General features: G+C 49.6%; 2 protein-coding genes and 1 pseudogene across 6 annotated transcripts in view; 1 reads left to right on the top strand and 2 right to left on the bottom strand.

Annotated features, from left to right (window-relative positions):
* The window catches only part of LOC140217386 (BEN domain-containing protein 5-like), a 386,196-nt gene that overhangs the window by 212,201 nt on the left and 146,175 nt on the right, over positions 1-27,820 (bottom strand). The gene's annotated exons all lie outside the window — the stretch shown is intronic.
* LOC140217385 (uncharacterized) overlaps positions 1-27,820 on the top strand; it is a 362,995-nt gene that overhangs the window by 4,989 nt on the left and 330,186 nt on the right. For 2 of the 5 annotated variants that reach the window (XR_011893938.1, XR_011893939.1), the window contains exon 3: positions 14,339-14,544. The exons of the other annotated variants lie outside the window; for them this stretch is intronic. The gene's annotated coding sequence lies outside the window, so the exon portion shown is untranslated. The remainder of the gene's footprint in view (positions 1-14,338; positions 14,545-27,820) is intronic. 5 annotated transcript variants of the gene reach the window in all.
* On the bottom strand, positions 783-2,957 carry LOC140217146 (uncharacterized; annotated as a pseudogene).

The raw sequence follows: 27,820 nt of genomic DNA on the forward strand, positions 1-27,820 counted from the left end.
CGGCCTCTTTGGATCAGCACAACACACCATGGAATTCTTCCACTTTCTTGGAGCCCGAGGCTTCAGTGTCTTCTTCGATAAATAGGCAGGCGTGTTTGGTAGGAGCATAGGTATGGCATCCGGCAGCAACTCTTGCTTTCCACGCGGGATGTGTACCTCTTTCCCGTCTATAATGTGAACGTAATCTCGCAAGATGGAAGAAGGCTCGAAATGACACTCGCAGACCGAGCAACTTTCATCTAGCACCTTATCTTTGCGATGCAGGTTTCATGCCCAAACCATTCTTGTTTCATCTTTTGGCACGGCGAAAAGGGATATTTGTGCCCCTTGTAGCCAGTGTCGCAGCCCGGAGCAAAGCAATGACGTTGCCTGCGATGATTAGGCATTGGCTCTCACTCACGAACACTGCATGCAACAAAACATCACATGGCCCAAGTGACCGAAATGTCTCGTTTATTCACAAGCAAGGTGAAGCTTGGCAAGCACACTGCAACCGGCCGCAACACATGGAGAACGCGTTCGTACAGACTGTGCGATTGCAGTGCTGCCACATACATCCGAGACCTGTCTACACCCTCGGCTTCAAAGCAGTGTGGCGCACTCCGCCGTCTGAGCACACATAGGGAAAGACGGGAGGAATGGGACACTTGTCATAAGTACATTTTTAGTTTTTTTTATTTCGAACACAAACAGATGTTTGATGGCTTACAATATAAATCAAAACACACTGCACAAATTCTGAGAAGCAATCTTTGCTACCATTTCTGGGGCAGGTGGAAAAAATAGTTTACAACACCCAAAATCTGTCCCATTCCACCCCTCCCTCAGGGTGGAGTGGGACACCACTTGGGAGGAATGGGACATGCGTAATGTTATGGTGACAACTTGCTTAGCGAACATTATAAGCTGACAGTTCCACATCAAACTTGAAGTAGGACTGCAGGCACTTTGTTCGCCCGATAGTATTTGGCACTGGCAGATTTATAACAATGTTGGTCATTGGTACAGTTGCTCCGTCTTCCTGAAGAAGAAAGTAAAACTGGGAGCTCTCGTCTTTCTTTCGAAGAAACGGGACACTGACGTCCAAGTTCTCGCTGCTCTTGACTCTACCCGCGTAATAGAAGACAGATTTTTTTTTTTTTATTACACCTGACAAGGACAAAATCACCTTTTGTTGCTTTAAAAGCTTCATTCGGCCTCGGTAATGTTGCGACTCTTATCATCAACACTTGAAATGTCACTCTCGGAATCGTCAAAGGCAACAGCGACAGTTTCTTCTTCACTCGAGGAGCTGTGGTCCTTTTGAAGACGCCGTTTCCTTTTCAGATGGGTAGTGGCGGCAGTCTTAGCTGTCTTAGGCGCTCCTTTTTTCAGACTTTGCCGTGCAAACCTTTCTGCAGTTGCTTGCTCGACCGCACAATTCTCTAGGGTATCTGTAAGCACTTTAGTGCTACCTCTCTTCCTTCGTTTTTGCCCTGTGTTATGCGGCGCAGCTTAGGATAGGGCCTAATGTCACTTGGAACAATACAACTGCTGCGAGAAACAGTTGACGTCGATGCAGCTTCACTGACTGTGGGCATGACAACATCTCTGAGGATGTTTCGAGCTGCGTTATTGTCTGTCTCCGAGTTCAAAACGTTTCCCAGAAGGCTTGAACCATCGATTTCACGCATTACGGTGGCTGCCTGTGGTGAGACGTCTCCGCTAGGGGAAGCTTCGGGTCTGTCAGTGACTGACGACATCATGTAGTCGTCCACAGTGAAGGGCTCGCTATTGAAAGGCCAAATACCCGTTTTCTGGAACCCCGAGATTATGTTCTTTTGTGTTACCGCTGATACGTAGGCAGATCCCACTAGTTCTCCAACGTTGTAGATCGAGATAGTCTTCCCTGGGTTATTTATAAGCTAGTCGTGGCAAGCAGCGTTGTAACAAGATTTCAGTGTTCCATATACGGACACATCAAGTGGCTGCAAACGGTGGCTACAGTGTGGAGTAAAGGTCAGCAGAATGACGCCACTTTCTTTGGCCTTGTTGATGGTGCTGATGTTGACATGGCTTTCATGATTGTCGAGAATGAAAAGAATTGGTTGTTCCTTCGAGCACTTTGTATGTGTCACAATATGCTGTAATGCCAAGGAAAACAGTTCGCCGGACATCCATCCCGACCGGCTTGCCAATCCAAGACTTCCGGCTGGGGTGCCCTTCAGGAAAAAATCTTTAAATCTCACCCGTGGAAAAATGAATACTGGTGGCACAGTGTTTCCTATGGCATTGACAGTGCACAAGACGGTCACCAATTCGCCGCATTCTGCCCATGTGACCTGACCAATTTTCTTCTCCATGTGCTGCGACAATCTTTGGCAGATTGTGGGCAGTTGTGAAGCCTATTTTGTTACAGTTATAGATACGGTCTGGAGTTAACTTGTGTCGGTCGTAGACACTTTTCAGATTTGAAAGGAAAGCATCGACATTGTGCTTGTTGAAGCTCGTTGCCCGGCTGAGACTGGTCGCTTCCAGCGATCGAAGCGATAGTTCAGGATGACGGTCCATAAAGCCCAGAAACCGGTCTCTTCCAGCTAACTTGTTCACTACCCGTGATGATGGGCACTTGTGACTTAATGCTGTTGCAAACTGGTATGCCAACGAACGAACCTGCATTCTTTTAAGCCCATAATGCATCTTGCTTGCCTTAAGCAAATATTCCTTCAAGAGTACTTCATCTTCTGCTGTGAAGACCATACTGCAGACCAAGTTAGAGCTGAACAAGATACTGTCTCTCACTGCAACCCTTGTACTTCTTTACTGCTCGACCAAGAGATAATTTTGATACTTTAAGAGTTTCTGCCACAGCCCTTAATACTTTTCTTTTCTTCGCACACCAATCTAACAGCATCCAGCATCAGACTGTTCGATGTCCCAGCCCTCTCGGGGTGCTTTTTCTTGTATACCCTTGTCATCTTTCTGAAAATTCAAATGGAGCAATATTGTTACGTAGGAAGACGCAGACGAAAAGCTATGTACAAATATATTTACAAGGAAAATACGCTGCGCTTGGCCAAGAGGCAACAGCCCGCGCTAGCTTCTAATCGTTGTCGTCGTCTTCACACTGCTGGCCTTTCGTGATCGCGCATATTGTGCCGTAGCACTACCCCCGGCTGCAAAAGCGCCGTCCCGGAGCGACTAAAGATCGGACTCGGAAGCAGTGTAGTAGGCCTTGAGCCTACTGACGTGTACGACATCACTAGATGCCACAGGAGAGGACGAGGTTGAGGCCACAGGAGCAATTTCGTAAGTCACAGGCGTCACCTGGCGCAGCACGCGGTAGGGCCCTGTGTATCGCGAAAGGAGCTTCTCTGAAAGTCCGACGTGACGAGAGGGCGACCACAGGAGCACGAGCGCACCAGGTGAAAACTGTACGTCATGATGGCGGGCGTTGTACTGACACTGCTGAGTGGTCTGTGAGGCCGTCAGTCGAGCACGGGCAAGCTGGCGTGCATGGTCAGCGAGGGCGATGGCGTCGCGCGCATACTCGCTTGTTGAGACCGCAGCAGGAGGAAGTGCCGTGTCTAGGGGCAAGGTAGGTTCGCGACCGTACAGTAGATAAAAGGGAGAAAATCCGGCGGTGTCGTGCCGGGAAGAATTGTACGCAAATGTTACGTAAGGAAGGGCAATGTCCCAGTCGTGGTGGTCCTTGGAAACGTACTTGGCCAGCATATCGGTAAGAGTACGGTTTAACCGCTCTGTCAGGCCATTGGTTTGAGGATAGTATGAAGTAGTCAGTTTGTGTTGAATGGAGCAGGAACGCACAATGTCAGCGATAACTTTCGAGAGGAAGTTTCGAGCACGGTCAGTAAGCAGCTGTCGCGGGGCGCCATGAAGCAAGATAATGTCACGCAAGAGAAAGTCCGCGACGTCAGTGGCGCAGCTGGTAGGGAGAGCCCGAGTGATAGCGTATCGGGTGGCGTAATCAGTCGCGACGGCTACCCATTTGTTCCCAGAAGATGACGTGGGAAAGGGACCGAGCAGGTCTAATCCAACACGAAAGAACGGTTCCACAGGGACGGTGATCGGCTGGAGATGACCGGCAGGTAGCACCTGAGGTGTCTTCCGACGCTGGCAGGGATCACAGGCAGCAACATAGCGTCGAACGGAGCGAGCGAGACCAGGCCAATAGAAGCGGCGGCGGACGCGGTCGTACGTGCGGGTTACCCCAAGATGTCCTGAAGTGGGTGCGTCATGCATCTCAAAGAGCACAGTCTGTCGTAGCTGTTTTGGCACGACAAGAAGAAGGTCAGAGCCGTCAGGGAGGAAGTTCCTTCGATACAGAATGCCACCGTGGAGGACATATCGGCGAACGGATGCGTCGGTAGGTGTAGAGCGCAGACGCTCGATAAGTGCTCGCAGCGATAGGTCTCGGTACTGCTCATCGGCGATGTTACCGAAGGCAGAGACAGAGAAAATGCCGTTGGCGCTACTACTGTCGGCGTCGTCAGGCTCGTCGACCGGGTAGTGAGACAGGCAGTCAGCGTCCTTGTGCAGTCGGCCAGATTTATAGGTGACAGTATACGAATATTCTTGGAGGCGTAAGGCCCAGCGACCAAGTCTTCCTGTAGGATCTTTCAGTGAGCATAACCAGCAAAGCGCGTGATGGTCTGTGACAACGGAAAAGGATCGGCCATATAAGTATGGGCGGAATTTCGCAACCGCCCAAACTAGGGCCAGACACTCACGCTCAGTGATGGAATAGTTGCGCTCCGCGGGTGAGAGGAGCCTGCTGGCGTAAGCGATAACACGGTCGTGGCCACGCTGGCGTTGTGCCAGTACTGCTCCAATTCCGTGACCGCTGGCATCAGTACGGACTTCGGTAGGCGCAGAAGGATCGAAATGGGCCAAAACGGGAGGCGTTGTGAGAATGTCGATTAGATGAGAGAATGCAGAGGCCTCGTTATCGCCCCACTGGAAAGGAGCGTCTTTTTTCAAAAGGTCGGTTAGTGGTCGTGCTATGGCGGCGAAATTTCTCACGAAACGGCGGAAGTACGAACAAAGGCCGATGAAGCTGCGCACATCCTTGACACACTTCGGAACAGGGAAGTGCGTAACAGCATGGATCTTGCCTGGGTCCGGTTGCACTCCGTTCGCGTCAACGAGATGTCCAAGGACGGTAATCTGGCGACGGCCGAATTGGCACTTCGATGCGTTGAGTTGCAGACCGGCTCGCCGAAAAACGTCCAGGACTGCTGAGAGGCGCTCGAGGTGCGTAGCGAACGTTGGGGAGAATACGATAACGTCGTCCAAGTAGCACAGGCACGTGGACCATTTGAAACCGTGAAGAAGGGAGTCCATCATGCGTTCAAAAGTGGCAGGGGCGTTACATAGACCAAACGGCATCACTTTGAATTGATAAAGACCGTCGGGTGTGACAAAAGCAGTCTTCTCGCGGTCGAGATCGTCCACGGCAATCTGCCAGTAGCCGGAGCGAAGGTCAATAGAAGAGAAATAGCGAGCACCGTGGAGGCAGTCAAGGGCGTCATCAATCCGAGGTAGGGGATACACGTCCTTTTTGGTAACCCTGTTAAGGTGCCGATAATCGACGCAAAAGCGCCATGAGCCATCCTTCTTTTTGACCAGTACTACAGGTGACGCCCATGGACTATATGATGGTTCAATAATGTTCTTGGCAAGCATTTTGCGAACTTCTGCGTGAATAACTTGACGCTCAGCTGGTGACACTCGATACGGGCGGCGATGAATAGGAGGGGCATCGCCGGTATTAATGCGATGTTTGACAGCTGTAGTTTGGGCTAAAGGACGATCGTTAAAGTCAAAAATATCGTGGTAGGAAAACAGAACGCGGTAGAGTTCACGAGCGTGCTCGGAGGGCAAGTCGGGGGCAATCATTTTCCGTAAGTCAGCGATGGTACAATTTGCCGACTGCGATGGTAGAGGAGCATCGGATGAAGTGTCGTCTACTGCAATGGATGCTACTGAGTGATCCTCGAATGAACAAAGCTGGGCCAAAGACATCCCACGTGGCAGCACTTGTGTCGTCAAGCCAAAGTTGACCACTGGCAGGCAGACGCAATTCGCCGTAATAGATAAAACTGTATGGGGTACTGTGATCCCATGTGTAAGGAGGACGTCTTGCATAGGAGCCGCGATGTAGTGACCGTCGGGGACTGGTGGGGATGACACTAGGTCAACGTAGGTCAGTGCCGAAGGTGGCAAGCGAACGAAGTCGGCGGAACTGAGGCGACTGGGGTGTGGTTCAGCAGGATCCAGAACAGGCAGGTCAAGGCGGAGAGTACTGGCGGAACAATCGATGAGAGCAGAATGTGCGGAAAGGAAGTCTAAGCCGAGGATGATGTCGTGGGGACAGTGGGCGATGACTGTGAATAGCACGATTGTTGAGCGATCGGCGAAGGAGACGCGGGCGGTACACATACCAATTACGGGGGCTGTTCCGCCATCGGCGACACGGACAACAGGCGTCGTGGCGGGCGTGATAATTTTCTTGAGCCGGTTACGAAGGTCAGCGCTCATTACGGACAAATGCGCCCCAGTGTCTATGAGAGCAGACACAGAAACACCGTCGACTTGCACGTCAAGAAGGTTCAGACGAGTGGGCAAAGTCAGTAGAGGATTTGGCGGCGTAGGGAGCAATGCAGCGTCACCTCGAGGCGCTGCATCGTCTAGTTTTCCGGCTGGGAGCGGCGTCCGAAGGGAGTCGGCGAATAGGAGCGACGGGGCTGGGGAGAGCGAGATTGTCGTCGTTGGGGCGAAGGCGAACGAGAATAGGGGCGGTTCGTTGCAGGAGAATCAGTGGCGGCATTATCGGAGCGTGCGGCATAGGGACGAGAAGGGCCACCTGAGGGGCGAGAGTAGGCAGTATAAGTAGGCCGGCTCGGGGAACTCCAGCGACTACGACAGTGCCGAGAAATGTGCCCGATTCGATGGCAGTGGAAACAAATAGGCTTGTCGTCAGCAGTGCGCCATTCAGATGGGTTGCGGAAACGTGGTGGGTAAGAAGATGCGGGACGGGGCGAAATCGAAGAAGCCGGGCGGGTATTAGGGCGATGGGCCGAGCAGATGGTGTGAAGACCCATGTTTTCAAACTCCTGGCGGACAACTGCCTGGATCAGTGAGACCGTGACTGCAGATGTGTTGGTGGGACTGGAGTCGAAGGCAGCCGGATAGGCGGCCTCGATCTCACGCCGGACGATCCTGGTAACATCGGCAGTGTTGTTGGGACGAGGAGCGTCGGCACAGGAAGATGTCGCTGGGGTGTTGGGCAGACGGGCAAACTGCTGGTCAATACGTCGGCTTTTGGCGAGTTCCAGGCGGCGGCACTCTCTTATAACAGCATCCACCGTCGCTACGTTGTTGCAAACGAGCAAGTTGAAGGCGTCATCGGCAATGCCTTTGAGGATGTGGGAAACCTTGTCTGACTCAGTCATGTGGGTGTCAACTTTGCGGCACAGAGCCAAGACGTCCTGAATGTACGTGACATAGGGCTCTGTTGACGTCTGCACACGGCCGGAAAGCGCCTTCTGCGCGGCAAGTTGTTGACCGTAGGGGTTGCCGAACAAGTCTCGAAGCTGTGTCTTAAGTGAATCCCAACTGGTGAGCTCATCTTCGTGCGTGCGATACCAAACTCGAGGTGTGCCACCGAGGTAAAAGACTACGTTGGCGAGCATAATAGTAGGGTCCCACCGGTTATTGCGGCTGACGTGTTCATACAGGCTGATCCAGTCATCGACGTCTTCCCCATCTTGGCCCGAGAATACGCCAGGATCACGGGGAGCGGGGAGAGTGATGTAGGTCGTCGAAGTGGCAGCAGGTGTCGGAGCCGGCGGAGTCGGGTTGTCGTCGCCGGGAGCCATGAAGGAAGGCTCGACGTACCGTCCACTGCGAAGCTCCGTGACGAGGTACAGGGAACGTCCACCTCCACCAGATATGTTACGTAGGAAGACGCAGACGAAAAGCTATGTACAAATATATTTACAAGGAAAATACGCTGCGCTTGGCCAAGAGGCAACAGCCCGCGCTAGCTTCTAATCGTCGTCGTCGTCTTCACACTGCTGGCCTTTCGTGATCGCGCATATTGTGCCGTAGCAATATCATGGAAATGTAAATAAGCACCCTCACAAAGCCCTAATAAGTTGGCTTTGCTTAATTTGTTGCATGCATTAAACAGCACCGTAGCTGTAGCCTACTATTTATGCCCTTCTCCCGGAATGTTCATAGGGGTACTGCAGTAATCGGAGCTTGGGAATGAAGCAATATGATCGTTTTATCATGCCTCTTTAGTTCCCCATTTAGCATGTATTAACATGAAATATTATCTAGCCAGCCTGTCCTTTATCTCATGCCATTTTCATGGTGCCAAATATTTATTAGCTCAAAATGTGAAATAAACGAAAATAACTGCTTTCGGGGCTAATGGGGCGTAGCCTTGCAGCAGAGTCCTTAGTCACAGCACTAGTCTTATTGCTGGGAGGAATGGGACAGTGTCCCGTTCCATCCTCATCTTAACTGTCCCGTTCCTCCCAAGCTACATCGCCCAAACAAAGAAACCTTCAATGGCGAAAGTTGTCTCCTTAGACCCAAACTTTTTACTGCATGAGATAAAACGCTGATGCGCCTTCCCAGAGAAAATTTTGTATTAGCGACCTCTGAGTACTTTATACATGAGAAAGCTGTAATTGAGATAGCAGATACTTACTTTTTACACTAGAATCAGACTACTTTTTTCCACAGCAACTTGCACCTGCCAAAGACGTACGCCATTACAGCCAGGCTATCGATACGCTAGTGCCATCTCGTGAGTAATTAGAGAACGTTTTTGAACTAGTTGCTAGAGAGATACACCAGATGTCCCATTCCTCCTACCGTCCCAAACCTCCCGACTCTCCTCTACTGCCCCTATTCTAGTACACTGCACCCAGGCGTCGTCCACACCTTGCTTCTTCGGTTGTTGCTACTGGAAGCGGCTCTGGTTTTCTGGGCCACCACGTGTGGGTGATGGTGTTGCTTCTCCTCGCTTCTGGACGTGCCCGCTGGGTGGCACCTGCGTCGAGTTGACATCACTCACGCTTCTAGCCATCATACTCCGGCGCAGTGAGTCACCAGTGCTGCCATTGATGTGTGCCGGCTTCCTAGCTGGGTTCTTCCCGCCCTTTGAGGTGGCCATCTTGGTGTTTGTGTGGTACTTCGCCACACAGTCCTTTGAGTTCATGTGTTGGTCACCACCACAAACTGCAGATTTTGCGTTACACTCGTGAGGGGGCCCGCACCTCTCCAGAAATGGCGCCTGTTGTGCACACAGTCCACAACCATCTTGAGTTGAGGCATGTGTCTGCCCTGTGTCCCACGGTACTACACACGTTGCAGGTCGGCATAATCTGGAGGTAGGGCTGGACAGTGATGATTTCAGAATCGTAGTGGACAATCCGTAGCTTGACCTTCCCAGTAAAGGTGAGTCGGGCCTTTAGATGTCCCAAACTTGCACATATCAAGCATAGTACCCTGCCTCCAATGCAAGCTATCCTTCAGGGTTTCAGCGGTCTCATGATTAGCTATGGTGGTGACGCCATAGCTGACCTTTTCGTTGTATTGTTTGATATTGCCTTGGAGGAACACATCTCCTTGCTGACAAGTTGATGACGAAGTCCCCAAGCCTGGCCACGTAGGCATTCTTGGTACTTGCAACAATAAAGTTCTGCTCATGGTAGAGCACAAAGCCAAGGACTGCAGCCAATTGTGTGCCAAGGTAAGCGCGTAAGGAGAGGTTACGCTTACCAAATTGGAAAGTGGTTCCGAGAGCCAGGACAATCTGGGGCTTTAGGACTACAATGTCGTCCAGGTGGAATTTCGGAAGAGGCTTCAGCCTTCATGTTAGTTTGGCTTGCCCATTTTCTTGCGCGAGGCAAGAGCTTGTTGCTTGGATAGCTGTGTACCGTGTGCAGCTTGGGTGGTGGCCGCCGCAATCTTGACCTTTTGTCGTTGGGAGCGGCTCTCCACGAGAGGGAAAAAATTTTTATTATGGGCGGGCTCCACTGGTGCCGAACCTTGGTCCCCAGCATGCGAAACTGTCGACTATGCCATTTCCCTGGCATTGTAACCGCGTTGAGATGAAGAAGTGACCATCTTGGCAATAGGGGTGGCTTCCCCACTGCCAGGTGCTGGCTCAACCATTAGACTTAGCGTCAGCACCACTAGGCGAAACAGGAAAGTCGCTCTAACTTCATGAAAAATTGGCCCACCTTGACAAATTAGATGTTTCCATGGTCTGGGTGACTTGCTGGATCCAGGGGACACAAAATTTGGTGATGTCTGGTCGAATGGTCTGTGGCTGCGGTCAAAAATTGACAGAACCGATGTGCCACGCGTCCGTTCACTTCGCGCGCTCCGTTGCCATGCTACGAGTCTGTGGGGCTGCTGTCGGTGGCGGGAGGTTCTCCAGTGCTGCTGGTCAGGGCATCTTTGAGCTAGCGGTCTGGCTGCAAGGGTGGTGAGGGGCATGTGTGTTGGTGGCCTGCTGCGGCAAGGAGGCGGTCGTGGTGGCCACACTGTTCCTCGTTTTCTCCTGTGCTTGTCGGCACATGATGCGCGGCTTGGAGCGACCGGAGCAAAAACTCTGGAGGGGGCTCGGGCCCCAGAGCCCGCCCCGTATTCGGCGCCTATGCCTGGGGAGACCGAGGATGCTCCTTACTGCACTTGTGTGCAGACTCTCGAGCAGCTGTGTCCTGGCTGGAGAACCAGCGGCAGGACATAAACAGCAGGATGGGTGTGACTGCAGCTTGGTTCATCCGCAGCACCCACTTGACAGTGCAGCCCCGGCCATGCTGCTGCAGCTTACTCACTGCCCCCTGAACTCTGTGGACTTTGGTAGTGACAGTCTCAGCAACAGGAGTCTAAGAGAGCCAGTGATAGATGATTAGGCCCAAATGGGTGACCTCCCGCTTCCATGGGATGGTGGAGTCTGCAATCCGCAGCTGCTTGACGTAGTGGCGTGCTGAGGACAACGGGTGTGCCAGTAGTGTCTTTGCCCAGGATGGAAAGGCCAGTGCTACTGACGAAAGAGATGACTGCTTCTAGGGCCCTCTGCAGTGAGCCCCGGATGGCAGCGATGCTTCTCCTAGGTCCTCGAACCCACAGAGGGTGTCTGCATGCATAGAGGGTGTCTGCCAAGTAGTGCTGCCACGAGTCCTGCCAGAGCCAGGTTGTAGTGGAAGAAGCTCAGCACCGATCCCTTCGGGACACCACAAGTGATGTTTCTGAGATCGCTAAACACCTTGCCAACACACACCCTGAAGTGGCCATGATGAGCAGTGTTCACTCTAAAAGTGGACGACCCTGTCCATCATGAGCAGCAGGGGAGATAAAGGGCACCTCTGGATGTAACAAGCATGTGACGCCCCTCGGGCATAATCTTCGTTGGCCCGCCAGGCTTGGTGGCCTGCCACGCTCAGTAGGCAACATTGGTCACTGCACTGCAATAAACACCCGACGAGCACAGCTGCTCGGCGGTCAGTCATCGGTCACCACCACGCTGCAGAGCATCCGTCTAACGGAGGGTGCCTCGAGCCCTCCCTTGTTCATGAACCTAGGCGGATCGTGACACTGCCTCAGTCCCTTGTTGATATCAACTTTCTCCTCGCTCCTCATCCCTTCCCAGTCAGTGCAAACGGTATTTTCTAGGTAAATCTCTCTCAAAAGCTGTAGACAATCATCATCTAAGCCTTCCCCTTCCAGAATATCCCGCAAAATGTTGCGGTCTGCGTTGTCATACACTCCTGTAAGGCCACATATATAATGGTCTGCTTTCTACTCTTGATATTTCAATACACTGAGTAAGAACAAAGAAGTCATCCAAAAGCCTACCTATTCGGAAGCCATTCTGAAGTTTTCCCAAAATGCCATTATCTCTGCCCATGTTTGCAGCTTTAATTTGATTGCCTGCATTGCTAGCCTGTATATTACCGATTAGGAATGGTCAATGGTCTATACGAGTGAATTCCATCTTTCTCGCCCTCACATTTATGCATTAAATTCATTATTCTTTGTCTCCAACTGTCTGGTATTCGTCTATCTTTTAAAGTTTCTTCCGCTGCTTTCACCAGAGCTTCCTTACTTTTTGGTCCCAGTTCATTAATCAGCCTAACGGGAACCTTGTCTAGCCCTGTGGCTTTGCGCTTAGGAATTTTCTCTTCGGCTTTCTTCCAGTTGAAATTTGTCACCACCAGCTTCTTTTCCATCTGGTTCTCTTTCATGTTCTTTTTTTCTTCAAATACAACCTCGTCATTGCCTTGGAAAGGTTCGGCTGTTATTTTTAGGATGTAATTTAATGCCGCTTCCCCTTCCACTTTGTTTCCATTTTCGTCTAGGTTATGTTGTGTTGTTGACTTCCTGCCTAATAATTTTATGTGCTTCCAAAATATTCCAGGTGCGGCTTTCTTTTTCTCACGTATTTCTGACAACCGACATTCACTTTCACCTTTTATCTTTGCTTGCACCAGTATTTGAGCCTTAGACTTTTTCTCCCAGTATAATTCCCATTTACTGGCTACTTCATCCTGTGGCATGTGCGCCTTCTTTGCCTGCCTGTGCTCTTGGGATGCTTTCTGTCGTTCGGCGATAGCTTCTTGTATCTCCCTGTTCCGACAGCTTTTCTGTTTCTTTTTTCCTTTCCAACGAACATGTTTCCCTTTCTGTATTTCTGTCGTTATTACACTTAGAAGCTCACTCTATTCCCATTCTTTACTTGGCCATTTGCAAAGTTCTTCCTTGACTCTAGTGACTATATTTGTTATTTTTTCAGCATTCTAATTTGGACTGTCCATTTTGCACTCCTTGCTCTCTTTCCAAACTACATATCCCACATTCAATATGATATGTTTATGGTCACTCCCTATGCTGCTATACCCTTCCTCATCATTCACCATTTCTTTCAGCTTATCGTGAATTCCTTCTGTCATCAAACAGTAATCAATGGTTGATTGCCGGCTTCCCACTTCCCACGTGATCTGCCCTTCACACTTAGGCCCTGTATTCACGATAACGAGGTTGTGTTGCTCACAAAGGTCTATCATTGACTTCCCGTTGTTGTTGGTATAGCCATCTAAATCCTGTATGTGGGCATTCATGTCACCTAATAGGAGAATCTCGGCATCATTCCCGAAACCCTTAATATCCACGCTTATGCATTCCACTAACTCTTTATTCTTCTCTGCATAATTATTTCCGGTCCACAAATAGGTAATGCTCAGTCAAGTTTTTTCCCACTCATTGTACCTGATAACCAAAGATGCTCTTGACATTTTGAATTTACTCTTATCTATTTGGCTCCCTGATGGATGAGCATTCCGACTCCCCCTCCCTTTCTTTCAGACTTAGTTCTATTACACCCTTCCCAAACATAATTCTCAATCACTGGCGGCTCTTCCGAGTCCCTAAGGTGTGTTTCTGTTACTGCATACACCCCTAGTTCTCTATTTAACTGCTCCTCAATCTATGCCCACATTTCCTTTTTTCTGCCGCCCTGCATGTTTATGTAGCCTATTATATGGCGAGCGCTCTTTCTTGCTTTCCTCCTTTTTCTTTTATTGGCGGCGATGCTGTTCTGAGGTTCCCTTAGGGGACCTTCTTCATTACTACCTACTCTGGCCTCCTGAGCGCCCGTGGGTTCCCTAAAAAAGCAACAGCGCGACCTGCAAGTCGCCAGCCCACTCCTCGTTGTGACTTCGGGGGTAGAGGACGAAAGACGGACTCTTTCGGCAGACGAAGAAGAAACGAAACTTTATACAATATTTACAAATAGTAGATGATAGTAGGCATGTGCGGTAATCGGTTTTTCACTTCGAAGCGAATACGAAGCGAATAGTCGTCGAATTTGAATAATTTCTAAGTGAAGCGAATAGGTTCGAATCGAAGCAAATATTTGGGATCCCTAGTACACAACAAAAAGATTGATGGAGTGAAGTACATAATCTTGTTACCATGACCTCTGCTGGCTGTTTTATCAAGTATATTTTCCGAACCATTATAAATGTGAGGCAATGAGAAACAGACATGAGGCACGAGATCTTTTCATTTTTCAGTTTATTTAGACCACTGTGCAATGCTCATCCAGCCTTTTATCCTAGTGTATGTTGCTATCTATAAACACTAATTGCTCAACATGCTCGGGGAGAAGGTGCTCTCTTCTAGTAGTGACAACATTTCCTGTTGACAAGAACAACCTCTCTTTTGACACTTGGGTTGCTGGCACTGACAGGTATAGCCGAGCGAGCTTGGACTGTGACGGGTACTTGACTTTGCTGAAATTTTTCCACCACAGGAAAGGATTCTCCAAGTGGGGCCGTACAGGTGCATGGACGTACTCCTCCACCTCCTCCATCAGTCTCGGGGAACCAGTGCTTGAAGTGCTGTTGGAGGCCAAAGTTCCAAAAGCATTCCACACATCACTAGAGACACCTTGTGCAGGTGCACTGGACTCTTCCCTGTCTCTCCCCTGAGGCAGGCTCTTCTCCACAGCTGAGCATAGTAGGTTTTTCAGCCACCGTTTTTCACTTATGGTGTCGTAACAAACTGCTTTAAATCGGGGTCCAGTGCCATGCTCAAGGTATGTCACCTTCAATTTTATATCCACAAAGCTGGCCTTCATGCTATGAAGGAGGCTTCCTGCAAATGCAGACTCCTCCACACAACTCTGCTGATTAAGCAGAAGCTGCATGCAATGCACTAGTGGCACCACTTGCGAAAGAGTTGGGTGCTTTTCAGAGCAAGATTTTCTTGTATTGTCAACACATTTTAGCACTGATGTGACGGATGCCATCAGATGCCATTTACTTGAAGTTAGGTTTTCCAATGTGTTCTGTTCTGACAGGCTCAAGGAAATTGGCACACGGAGCTTTAAAAGGCGAGACATCATTTCATAGTCACTGTTTCATCGCGTCGCAACATCCTGAATCACTTCAAGGGGCTCTAAGCCCAAGCTAACTGAACCTCTTTGAGGCGGCTCCTGGCCTTGGAACTCCTCTTGTAGTGCCCTACAATTGCTCAGGCCTTGACACACAGCTACTCAAACTTCTGAGTGTCCTTCTTCGCACACTGGATGCACAATTGTAATGTACGCGTGAAGCATTTTACACTTGTTCATCCCGTTCGCGATACGGCGCCCAGGAAGTTTCTGGCATTGTCAGTGACAATGAAAACTGAAACATCTTGAGGAAGTCTCCACTCCTTTGACAAGTCAAGGAGGATGCGCTTCAAGTTGTCAGATGTATGGCCTTCGAGCATGGGCCGGCATACAAGGTGATAATTGGGAAGCTGGAACTGTTTATCAACAAGGTGGCATTTAAATGAGACATAGCTATCCCCGGGCCTAGGCGTCCACCCATCGGTCATCCCCGCAGTAGCATGGGGTCCCGTCGGTGAAGTGATTGCACAGCTCGCTTTTGATCCGTTTTTCTTCTTTGGTGTAAAGTTCTGGCACGACACTCCGAAAAAACGTAGTCCTCGATGGGACCTTGTGCGCGGGCACTGCGGTGTGCATCAAAGACAAAAAGCCTGGCTTCTCAACGATAGAATAAGAGTGCAAGCTAGTGGCCAGGAACTGCGCAACCTTCATTGTTAACATTTTCACGCGCTGACTGTCACCTATCAGCGTCGACTAAACTAGCTACAGCTAGCAGCACTTGCGTCCGCCTTGTTGGTACCCGTCGTCTTTTTCGGGCCTGCAGGCTTTTTTGAGCGTTCGGCAGCATGGAGCTTCTCGAACTGCTTGAATGAATCAGGGTGACGCTTTAGGTGATTGACGAGGGTGGTTGTAGTGTCCGTGGGTGTCTTAAAGCGCATCTTGCACGTGCGGCATGTCGCGTCACTGGCTCTGCAATCGAAAAACTTCCAGATAGCACTTTGGAACACCCGCTGCGCCGATTTGTCCATTGTTTGGCTACTTCGGCTGTGCGTGCAATTGAGTAAAAAGAACAACTAAATCGTGACTGAAGTTGATAACTTGAAGCGACATACACATCCGGCAACCACGTTTGCAAGCACAAGCCTAAAAAAAATGCTATAGAAAGCACATCGTTGCTTCACCGAATACCTACTACCGCTTAGACGAACTTTTTTTTGAAGATTAGTTGATGTTAAGGCGGTTTATATTATATCTTACAATTACAAGGTATAATATATGCTTTTATGTAGATAAATACCTACGGATATTATGATGACGTTACAGTTACATTATATTTAGTGCCTAAACATGCAGTAGTAAACACTTTAAAACTTCCGAAAAGCCATCGTTATCGTTATCAATATTGTTTACGTTCATGAATTCGTATGCTCGGTCCAAAGCTCGGTCACGGCCATGGTGACGGCCTTGTTTCCTTCGAGCGGTCGTGGCTCCGTCAGCAAAGTGGCATGAAAATGCTCTACCCAGGGTGGATATAGAATGACAAGCTTGCAAAAAACCTACGCGTACCGGTATTCTTAAACACAGAAAAACTTCGCAAATATTCGATGTTTTCGAATAGTGCTATTCGATTTGAAGGTCGAATTGAATATAACATTCCCTTTGGTATTCAAAAGTTTTAAATATTCGCACAACCCTAGATAATAGCGTACAAGTAGCAGTAAGAGCGCATCAGACCGATTTGGTGGCTGGAAGCGACTCTCTCCTCTCATAATGGGCCGGTTCTCCCTTAAATTCCTTTGGCAACTCCTCGTCAGCAGGAATCACTTTGGTGACTTCTCGTCGGCAGGAACCAGGCGGGGCAGGGTGATGACGTCGCCCGTATCGTATTCTCAATTCGTCGCAGAGATGGCTGGGCGCTTCTTGAAGTTGCCTCCCGTGTCGAATACTTTGATTCGTCGCGGAGAAGTGGGAGCTCCTGTCGCCTCGCTGATATGCACATGGTTCACATAGTATGGCAGCACCCGTCGCCTTGATGACAGGCACGTGGTTATGGCACAACAGCACCCCCGCCCTCAGATAATACATCCAGAAGTCAAGCTGTTCGACGCGGCTCAACGTATGCGATGTGCTGATTGAGTGGCGTCCTTGATGGGGTTAAGGAAATGGCTTTGCCGCCCTTTCATCCGCTGGTCTTTCCTTTGCTTGGATCTGAGAAAGCTCACGGAATGACTGAATATCAACGCCAACCATTTCAGCGAAAGTGAGCACCCTCCCAATGCTCTCCACAACGCCAGAACAAACTCTGAAAACAAACGCTCTAACCCCCTCTGTGCTTTACAGCATCATTACAGTTATGGTACTAAACACGAAACACGCACTCGATAAAGAGCCCGGGATACAGACCTCCACAAATAGTGCTCTCAAAGAAGACACATTCAAAGAGAATAAACAGCTAAAGAATAGATTGCAAAGCAATTCCTAACAGTCATTCCGGCAGGCAAGACACAACTGAGGCGATTGAAGAAAGTTTATATTTTGCCCTGTCTTGCTCTGAGTGAAATTCTGTCACTTGTCATTGGATTTACCAACTTGCTGACATGCATCACATGACCGAACAAGTGTTTCAGCCTCTTTCCAGCATCCTGGCCAATAGAAATCTTGCGCTAGCCTAGCCTTTGTCTTCTTGATATCGAAGTGACCCGCCCAAGCATTCCCATGCGCTAACTCTAAAAGCTGTGGTCAGTACATTTCTGGTGCGAGTAGTTGGTTGTATGTCCGACCCTTGGAATCTTTATATTTCCGGTACTTGAGGCCTGACCTAGTGTAGAACGAGGTATTCTTTTGGGCCACTCCTTCATTTACATTAGCCTGAAGCGCAGTTAGGGAAGAGCCACTTTTCTGTGCCACGATAAGTGTCTCTCGTTCGATCCTACTAAGCTGCTCCCAGCAAAAGGATGCGGGACTAAGCAGTGAACCTTTCACTTCAGCCATAGGCGCCCCATTTTCCCGAGTATCGAAAGGCTCCTCACCCACTTTCACTGATCCGGTAATTGATCCGTCGCAATTCTGAGTCCTCTGCTTTTCATCAGCCCTATCTCCCGGCCTAGGCTGCCACTGAGAGGACGTTACATTGTCAGTTTCCTCGTTTGAAGATGAGCTCTCAAGTTTCTTTGAGAGGGCGCGTGACCGTGATCGCGTTAATGCTATGCAAGCGAGACTGGTAGAGAACGACTGACCCTCCTTTTCTAAAAGCTGCTCCGATTTGTGTGAAAAAATATGAGAAGTGTTCGGTTAAGCTTGGACTCATGGCTGCCTTTGTTTGCAACCTTCCAAAAGTGCCCTCGAGGGTTACCCTGTGCTCTTCTGCGACTTGTCTGATCCAGGTGCATTCTCCTGTGTAGTCCCCGAGAGAAACACAGGACGGATGAGTAACATCAATTGTGGCGGTGGAATCGTGAAGTGCCCTGCACATTTTCCCGTTTACCACGACATCTTGCATATATGGCTTGAGCAGCCTCCGATTTTCGTCTGGATGGCTAATGCTGGCAAACGCGATTTGCTCCTTGCAGTTTGAGGAAATATGGCCTTCCTTGATGCAACAGAAGCAGATAATTGGTCTCCGGGGCTCGAACGCGCACTTTAGCCTGCCTTAGCTTTAGTGGCCCCAGCTGACTGGGCTTTTTCTGCTAGCCCTTCCCTTGCCACCTCAGCCTTAGTCGATACTCCCTTGCTGAACTCGTCGCTCGTGGATTATTTCTTATTCGGCAAAACTGGGCTTCCAGGGGAAAACCGCTTTACAGAATAGTCCTTTTTTTCTAGCCTATATTCCTGAATCAGTTTCCCTGGAAGTTTCAGCGCGTGTAATATTCCATCGCGAGCTGCGCTGCCTTCTTTAGGTCTACCCTTGGGAGCCTGTCTTGCAGCCAAAGTAACTTCTCGATAAACTGCTCCAGTGCTATGCATTCAAGCACCTTGTCATGGTTGCCATACACTTCTGCACTTTTGAGTCACTCTTTCAAGTTAGACTTTAATGTGGAAAGTTGGGCTAGTTGGTGATTGATCATCATACCCTGCTGGTGAAGCAGCGCACTCACACGGACACAGGGAAGACATACAAGACGACACGCGAGCAGTGAGTGTCGTCTTGTGAGTCTTCTCTTTGTCCGTGTCAGTGCGCTGCTTCACCAGCAAGGTTAAACTTTAACTCGTACGCAAACTCAGTGTTCGATTCGCTGCCCCTTTTTGCCTGTCTAAACTGCTGTCGAAATGCCTCGGCAGAGAGGCGGTATTTGCGAAGAAGTGCAGCTTTTACCTTTCCGTATCTTGCAGCAGCTTTTACCTCTCCTAGTCTACAGGAAAGAGCGCATCAGACCGACTAGGCGGCTGGAAGCGACTCTCTCCTCTCACAATGGGCAGGTGAAATCCCTTCGGCGAATCCTCGTCGGCAGGAACCAGGCGGGGCAGGGTGATGACGTTTCCCGCGACAAATTCTTGATTCGTCGCAAAGATGGCTGGGTGCTTCTTGAAATCGCCTCTCGTGTCGAATTCTCGATTCGTCGTGGAGAAGTGGGAGCTCCCGTCGCCTCGATGATATGCACGTGGCGCACGTAGTATGGCAGCGCCTGTCGCCTTGTGGTAGCCACGTGGTATGGCGCAACATCGGCGAGCCTGTAATTGAAGTGGGTCCCGTCTCGTTGAAAACCACATCGTCTCACTTCCCTGCTAACTTCGACAACCTCGAAGCCTTTCTCGTGGCTCATTTTTCATATGTCCTCATTAGCAGCCACTATGGCTCTTTGTACGTGACTGTCACGTTCCGGCACCGTGCACACCACGATCTGCACCTGAGGGGACAGTTCATGCAAGTCGTCCACCCCCTTCGCAAAGCGCTGGGCTAGTCCTGTCCCTTTCCTGTTTAGGACGTCATTTAGCCCACCTGCTACTATGACAAGGTTGCGCACATGGGCTTGCACTTGGTTGAGTTAATCAAACTCTTGATCACTGCCGGGGAAACGTTTCCATTTGCGGGTGCCTTGGCGAGACTGCAGAATGCAAGAACTGCGTGGGAGTGGGATGATCATTTGATGCCGACATTTGCCTGAGGATACCAAAAACATTCTCGAGTGGGTCCGGACTCGCTAGAAATCATTAAGTATATATAGCCAAGTGTTCCTGTCACAAACACAAGAATTGAAGTTACGCTTCTGGACTTACACGAAGGCTTTCAGCTGTTGGCTGGCTAAGAAAGCCCAGCTTTCCAACTTTTTCTTCCCAGTTATCCATATATGAAAGAAATTCCTGGATTTCTTTCACTTGAAAAGAATTTGGGCGCATTGCGTTGCGAATGCACCTCGATGTCATGACCTCAATTTTCTTACGCATTCTTCAAATGAATGCCTCAGTTGCCACTGTGGAGTTGGCACCACAATTCTTTTCTACGTCGTTCTTGTATAAATAAAGTCCCCTAAGAACATCGTCGCTGAAATAGGTGAAAGCCAGGTTCACTTTCATTCGTTTGAAACCATTTGGCTCTACAACAGCTCTTGTGACATGAGGCATCGCCTTTAGACACACTGTGTCTCTGTTATCACATTTCCAGGCCTCTTTTACGACGTCGTTTTGGACTCTACCTTCCGGTGTCTCAAAGCCAGCCGACACAAGGGCATTGCATACACATTTCACCAAATGAGAGAAGTCGGATAGAAAATGCAAACTTCTGTTTGCGTCAACAGGGTGCTGCACTTTGCACACCATTTTCTTAACTGTTTCTTTTATACTTCTGTTCCAGGTCGCCGCATCTGTTGTTACGAAATCAACAAAGAGATCTCGGTAGCTATGGTAGTGTCTACAACAATATTTGATAAGACATCCGCTTTAACATTGCTGTGAGAACCAAAGACCGCAAGTATTTGCTGAAATTGGCCACAGTATGGATGAAACATCATAACTAAGCCGTGGTCACAGATTTATCCCTGTTGGTCTGGAGATGTGTATTTTCTGAGGTCAACAAACCCCTCGATTTGGCCATTGCTGGTAACGTTGAGACTTTCGGAGAGTTTAAGTTCATCTATTAGGATCCCTCCATGCCTTTTAAATTCATTCATGCCGCCTGCCTTCTCTTTGATTGCGGCGAGTATTTGCTCATTAAGCCCGAAGGTACTCTTATAAGCTTTTAGGCATTTACGCAGGCAGCTTTTGCGGGGAGGAGCCATGATATTATGTTTCCGAATATCTTCGTACAATTTTGGGCACTTCATTTTCATTACGATGCATTCCAATAGCCACTCAGGACTTATTTCCTGCCTTGAGCGTCTTTTCTTTTCGACACTTCAAAGCATGCTCTCACTTGTTGCCGTTGCTTTTCCGGGAGACTTGAAGAGCTTAATCTCCAGGCTTGAAGCTGATATCGAAGCATTGATTTCCTTCGTCCTCTCGAGCTCAGTACTTAAGCTATTTGCTTTGGTCTTCTCTCGGCGTACCTGTATGTTGCTCTTCACAAGCTTTCTAGCGACACTGGCATTTGGCCTTGTAACTTTTTTTCTTCTTCGATAGGAGCCTTGATTTAACAACAGCTTGCACAGATACTTGCGTTGCACACACGGTTTGTCATATTGTGATACACTGAAGCATTTTATGCTATGCAACTTGTTGGACTCGTGCAATTTTTTTCCCAAAGGTCGAAGAAAGAAAGCTTTTTTCGAAGGCTGAACGCGCACTTATTTCATTTGCCTCTTGGAATAGACTCTTGACGTCTTTAACATCATGCACTTCAGTTTCTTTTTATGCACACTCCATGCACGAACGCGGAGTAATGGTAGCAAGAAACTTCTGCAGAACACAATACTAATTTTCTAAAAGGCACACTGTACAGGCAAGTACATGAAACGCTATTGTTTTGGGCGCTTCTGCGACAAGGCAACGTAACCAAAACACGGATGGCAACTTCTCACTATTGAGAAAGTCCAGTTCTTCCACACTACACGTGTGAGCACTTGATGGGCGGTTCACATCAATGTCGCCGTTGGCAATGCTTGTCGATGAAAAGGCCTCGGGTGAAGAGTTGTCGCTGTCTTTTCTTCTTTTTCCAAGCACGTCTCCATTTGATGACCTTGATCTTTGCTTCGCAGGTAATTTCTTTGAGAGGTAGGCTGGCGTGCTTGGAAAAAAATTTCGGTACTGCGCCTTTAGCCAGGCAAGGACGTACATGAGGTTTCTCCACAAGCTCTTCATTCACCACATGGCTGTAGGTACGGATTACAAACTAGGATGCGAAGTGAAGCTCGCAGATCTTCGAAATCCTGTCTAAGGCCTTGTCTGCACAGAGCTCGGCCCGCTGCCACGCTTTAAGTGCCTCATTTACGTCAGGCACCGCGAAAAGGGATGGTTTCTTATCTGCTTTTCTAGCAGAAACATAGCCTGTTGTGCAGCCTGGCGCAAAACAGCGCGTCCGTCGTTTCATGCGACTTGCCATTGCTTGTTACGGCATAGAAACATGTAAAGATATTGTCACCACAAGGAGGCACAACTGCACAACGTGAATGTGAACAGAAATAAGTGTGGAGCAAAATTAACCGAACAGAACCATGCAAGCCGAGCGCACTCGCTAGCTCCGGCAGCAGCCAATGTTCAGCGGAGGCATCTTAGCATCGATGCGCGTGCCACCACTCGGCATCATGAATTACTGCAACACGTGCCACGCTCTACGACGGCTGCGTTTCTCCCACCTCCTTTTAGCCACCGTAGTGGGGCGCTCAATGGCTGCTTGCGAGGGCCAGCCACTTCGTCCTCCTTGCTCTCAGCTTCGCAGGCGCATTTCCGCGAGCTCGTGGAGTCCATTTCCTCCTCGTCGTTTGAAGGAGCAGCGGAGCGGCAACCCTTTCAGCAAGGGCGGTGTCCTGCGCCAGGGAGAGGGGGCTCGCCTTGCGGCAACTCCACAACTGCTGCCAGTGCCGCAGTGCTGCCGAGCACAGCCATAGGCAGGGCAGGAGCCGCCGGTTGCGTAGTGGTGGCGTGCTTGCGCAGCCACTTGTCGACAATGTGTGCAGCACGGTTCTCGAGCTCTTCTCCTGCACAGAACTCTTCGAAGAGTCGCCGGCTTGAGTGTCACGAGCAGCGTGCTAGCATGTCAACGGCGACCAGCGCGCGGCGGGTGCTCTCCCGGCCTGCGGAAGCTCATGATGCTCGGTAAAAACGCAGAGCACGATAACAGCACCTCACGAGAAATGCATTCCCAGCACGCCAAGCCCCCCTGCTCGATGAGGAGTATGTATGATAATGTCTGGAAAAGATGCAGGGAGATGTAGGATTCGCTTTAGCTCCTGGCGTATGTCGTGGTCTAGTTTCCGGGTTAGCGATTGAACTGTCGGAGAGCTGGAGGCTGCATACATCAATTTTGGAACCAATAAGGTTGAAATGCATTCAAGTTTTTGGAATGGCTTCAATTGGGCCGAATTGATTAGATTAAGATCCCGTCGAATAGTATCAATTGAAGCCGTCGAGTGTTTGTTTACAAAAAGGTCGACGCCCAGGTATCGAATAGATTCGTTAAGACCCTTTGGAATTATCATGGCATCCCCAACTTTTAGGTCAGGAATGCCATAGTCGAACCATTTCAACCTGTGGGAGTCGAACCGCCAACCAAAATATTGGGTTTTAAGTGGATTTAATGCCAATCCGATTTTTTTGAAGTGACTCTCTGCAACCTCCAGGTTTCTGTTCAGTTCTTCATATGACAAGGCGACAAATAGCAGATCATCGGCATATGCCATTGTAGCGATTGTTTGACCGTTGATAGCATAGCCGATTGCCGAGGAGTTCAGGTCGTTTAATAGGGGGTCCAGAGTGAGATTAAAGAGAAACGGTGACAGCGGGTCACCCTGTTTAATCCCCCTCTGGACATACACTTTGACATTGTCCGATTTTCCTCTATAAGTAAAGGTGGTTGCCTGGGAAGTGTACATGTCTCTAATGCTTTCCAAGTAAGCGATATGGCAAGCGCCTTCCTCAAGGGCCGTGAAAAGGGCGTGTTGACTGATTGAATCGAAGGTTTTCCTCAGATCGAGAGAGGCTGCGAAAAGCGGCCTGTGGAATTTCTTTGCGTGCTTCATGATGCCCTGTAAAAGGAGGAAATTTGATTGCGCAGCCCTGTCGGGTGAAAAACCACTTTGTAATTTTTTTATGGTATAGGAATCTTGTAACCTCATCAGAAGCAGTCTAGAGAACGTACGAACAATCACTGAGGCAATAGTTATTGGGCGAAGCTCAGCCTCCAAGGCCGCATCGCAACTTTTGGGAATGAAGATTGTTCTGGACTGTCGGAAATCAGGCAAACGCCGGAAACAAAAAATAATGAAAGATGATCGTCCATATGGCGCTCTGGATTTTTTTCATCACTCGGACGGTTAGGCCATCCGGACCTGGTGCTGAGCCCACGCCTATGTTTTTCATAACCATTTCAATTTCGGCCTCCGAAAAAAGGTTGGCTTCATGAGGTAAGGAATCCGCTTTTATACCTACTTTATCTACAGTTATTGACTCCGAACCCAAGATTTCATCGAAGATGTCGTGGATATCACTCATTTTGATTTCCCCAAGTTCCCCCTGCTGACACACTAATTCTTCTAAGAGAACCTTCGGACCTAGGTTGTATAGACGCTGGTGTTCCTTATATTGCTGCCGTTTGGATTCTCTAGCCTTTTCATTTTTGTTTCGAATGAGGCGGACTTTGGCGTTCTTCGCCTGTTTTGGTTTTCTAGGCTTTACTCCGAAATGTCTGTAAATGATAGCCAGATCCGACATTGTTATTGGGGTATTGCAAGCGTTTTCTGCCAACCCCGGATAATTAATATTATAGTCTAAGAAGGTCTGAGTGACATCCTCATCATCCAATGATTCTACCGTGGGAGGTGCTACATTGCCGTAGTTCTTCTCAGGAGACAAGGTGCAAGGCTCATTATCATGGTCAGCTTGGCAGAGCTCGGACTATTTGGCCAAAAGGTCTCTGTATCGTTCACTCTTTCTTAGACCCTTAATTGCGTCTAAAGATCTTGACGGATAAACAGCAGCTAATTTTTTATTTATGTATTTCTCACCGGGAGGAAGGGACAGCTTGGCCCTGGCCAGAATCAGTATCTGCGGCGTCGTCCACCTGCAGTAAGAGCTTGCAGCAGGCACCTCTGCCGACCTTACTCTACCCTGCCCCTTTGAATCCGGATTCGGAGGCGTACTTGCAAGCGACCCGGGCGGCTGAATAAGGTTGAGGTTGTTAAAAGAATCATCAATACTGTCGCCGACCGTTTATTCGGACCTCACGGGGACTGCGAAAATGTCCGAATAAACAGGTGTCCGAAAAAGCAGATTAAGAAAGAAAAAAAAGAAATCCTTTATTTCCACGCACTTATTTGGGCTTGGCAGTGGGCTTGAAGAAATCATGAATGCGCCGTTGCACGCTGTTCCGTTTACGTGCAATCAGATAAGCCTGAATCTCGGAGAGGGTCGTATGGCACAGTCACTGCTTGTACATGCTCCGCATGCGACGGCAGCGTAGCACATGTGCGTCATTTTCCAACTCAGAGTCATCGTTCGGCGGTGCAGCAGAAACCTGGCAAATGATCTCGCCGTCGTCGAGTTCTGCACATGTCAGTACAGCAGTGTCAGCACCTGTCAAACTGTCAAATCAGACGGTGTCCGGAGTCGCAATGCAACCACTGCGCAGGTCTCGGCAGAACATTTTCCACGTCAGTAGGGAGCACATCGGAAGGCGACAAATCATATGCCTCCCGGCACCCGCTTGCCGGCATTCCCCAGAGCAATCTGCACGGGCACTGTCGGCGCCATTAGACACTTGACGCGATGTTTCCATATGCCGTGTTGGATCACCGGAACCTCGACACAGCACGCAAAGCAAACACCACCATGCCGACACCAGTCGCACAAACGAAAAACGTGGCCTACTCGCAGCGTTGTGCGTGAAGAAACAAATCAGCTGCTGGATTGTCTTGACATGGCTTACTAAGCTGAAACAGGAACTGCTGTAGAACCAGGCAGAAACGATGATGATGAGCGGGGATTTGCAGTAGCGCCACTCGTGGGGCAGCAAGGAGGCTCCGTTTAAAACAAGAATGGCGTTCAGAAAGTCGAACCATGCACCGGGCAGAGTCGGTGCATGGTGCTCTCGATCGAGTTGGCTCAAGGAGTGTCCGAAAAATCAGACGAGAGGTTGCAAGGTGTCCGAACTTTCGGCAGTTGTTATACATTATGGTCTATGGGGAGAATGGCGGTGCCGCGAAGCAGACCGAATAGTCCGAATTTTTGGAGTCCGGAAAATCAGTCAGCGACTGTACTCTTACTAAGTAATTTACTTGTTTCTGAGGCAGGAAGGGCCGAAGACGTAGGGCTGCACCCGTCCTGAAGAGAAAGGCCGTTGCACGAGCTTGAAGCAGGTACAGGCCTTGGGCCTTGCTCGTGGATCGGAATTACGTCGCCGCCGCTCTCCTCACTCTGTGCCTCGTTCCTATGACCATCGGGGTGGCCGGCTGTTCAGGTCAAAGGGTGGGGAGCAGGCGTACTCGGCTGAGCCGGGTGCTCATCGAGCCCCCCTCCGGCCAGAGTGGGCGAAAGAAGTCCAGCAGCGCTGTCCCCAGCTAGCCGGCGGGCCCGTTCGTCATCGTAGCTTTGTGGTATTGAAAAAGAATACTCGGCTGGATCCCCCTGAGCGGCTCCAGCAATCTCAAGGTCGCGAGCATCTTGTTGCTTTGCACACCCTGGGGGCACACCGGCATCGCCAGCAGGGGGCAGTGGTCTCCACTAGGTGTTTGAGGCACCGGCCCAGGGGGAGATGACGACATATCCCCACTAGAGGAGGAGGAGAGCGACACGGACAAATTCATGGATCGGCCTGACTTTCTGTGTACTTTGGCTACCACAGAAGGATGCGAGCCCCCCGTCCCCGACCCGCCATGCCGAGATTTCAAGTCTGTCTCTTTCCGGTATGCTAGATTCAAATTGTAAGAATTCAGCCGATCGAATTAGGGACGCTACGTCCGCCGCTGAATGTGCCGGGAGATTGAAACTTGACTGATAGGCACTGGCAAGCGAGCCCAACTGCGCCCGTGCGGCGACGACAGCGCGCATCTCCCGCTCCGACCAAGCCGGCTGACCTCCCCCTTCTGGAGTGCCCTTTCCCAAACCACCCCTGTTTCCATTTTGGTAACGGACTTTTTGTGCCTTACAACACTTGTTTCCTGAGCCTCCACAGCCATGTGCCCGGAGTTTATTGCAGTGCCTTTATTATTAATAATTCTACTAGTACTGTGGCTTCCACCGGTCGAGGGCTGCGAATTGGACAATTTTTTACGGCACTTAGTGAAGTGGGTGGATGCCGATTGAGAGGTGCTGTAACTAAATGAATTACAGCTGCTGCATTGCCATGTTACAGTCTTTTTGTGTTTGTTGGTGACGTGCTGCTCGACCTTTACTCTTGAAGAAAATTGTGCCGAACATATAGGGCATACATTACAAGGAGGCGGGAAGCTAAGTATTAGTTCCTCGTTTTCGGTTTTGGACGATTTCTGCTGGCTAACCAGGCTCTCTGCACTCGAGCTTGTATCTGTTAAGGAGGAATCCTTGTTCTGAGAGCAGTATGTGAAATGGGCTGCAACCGATCGTGATGAGCCAAGGAACGCACATAAACTACATATCCACTTAATGATTAGCCCATGATGACTTTCATAGTGCCTCTCCAGTGGTGCCATTCTGCGTTCACTAAACCTGCATAAATGGCAGTCCAGATGAGTGAGGGTACATTAGTATGTGGACGTTAGAAGCCATTTGTAATTAGAAAAGTGAGATCAGCTATAAGCCAGTGCTCCATATCCGCCGCCGATTAGTGAGTTAGAAATT

This window comes from Dermacentor andersoni, chromosome 4 (genome assembly GCF_023375885.2).
Source record: "Dermacentor andersoni chromosome 4, qqDerAnde1_hic_scaffold, whole genome shotgun sequence".
Taxonomy (NCBI): domain Eukaryota; kingdom Metazoa; phylum Arthropoda; class Arachnida; order Ixodida; family Ixodidae; genus Dermacentor; species Dermacentor andersoni.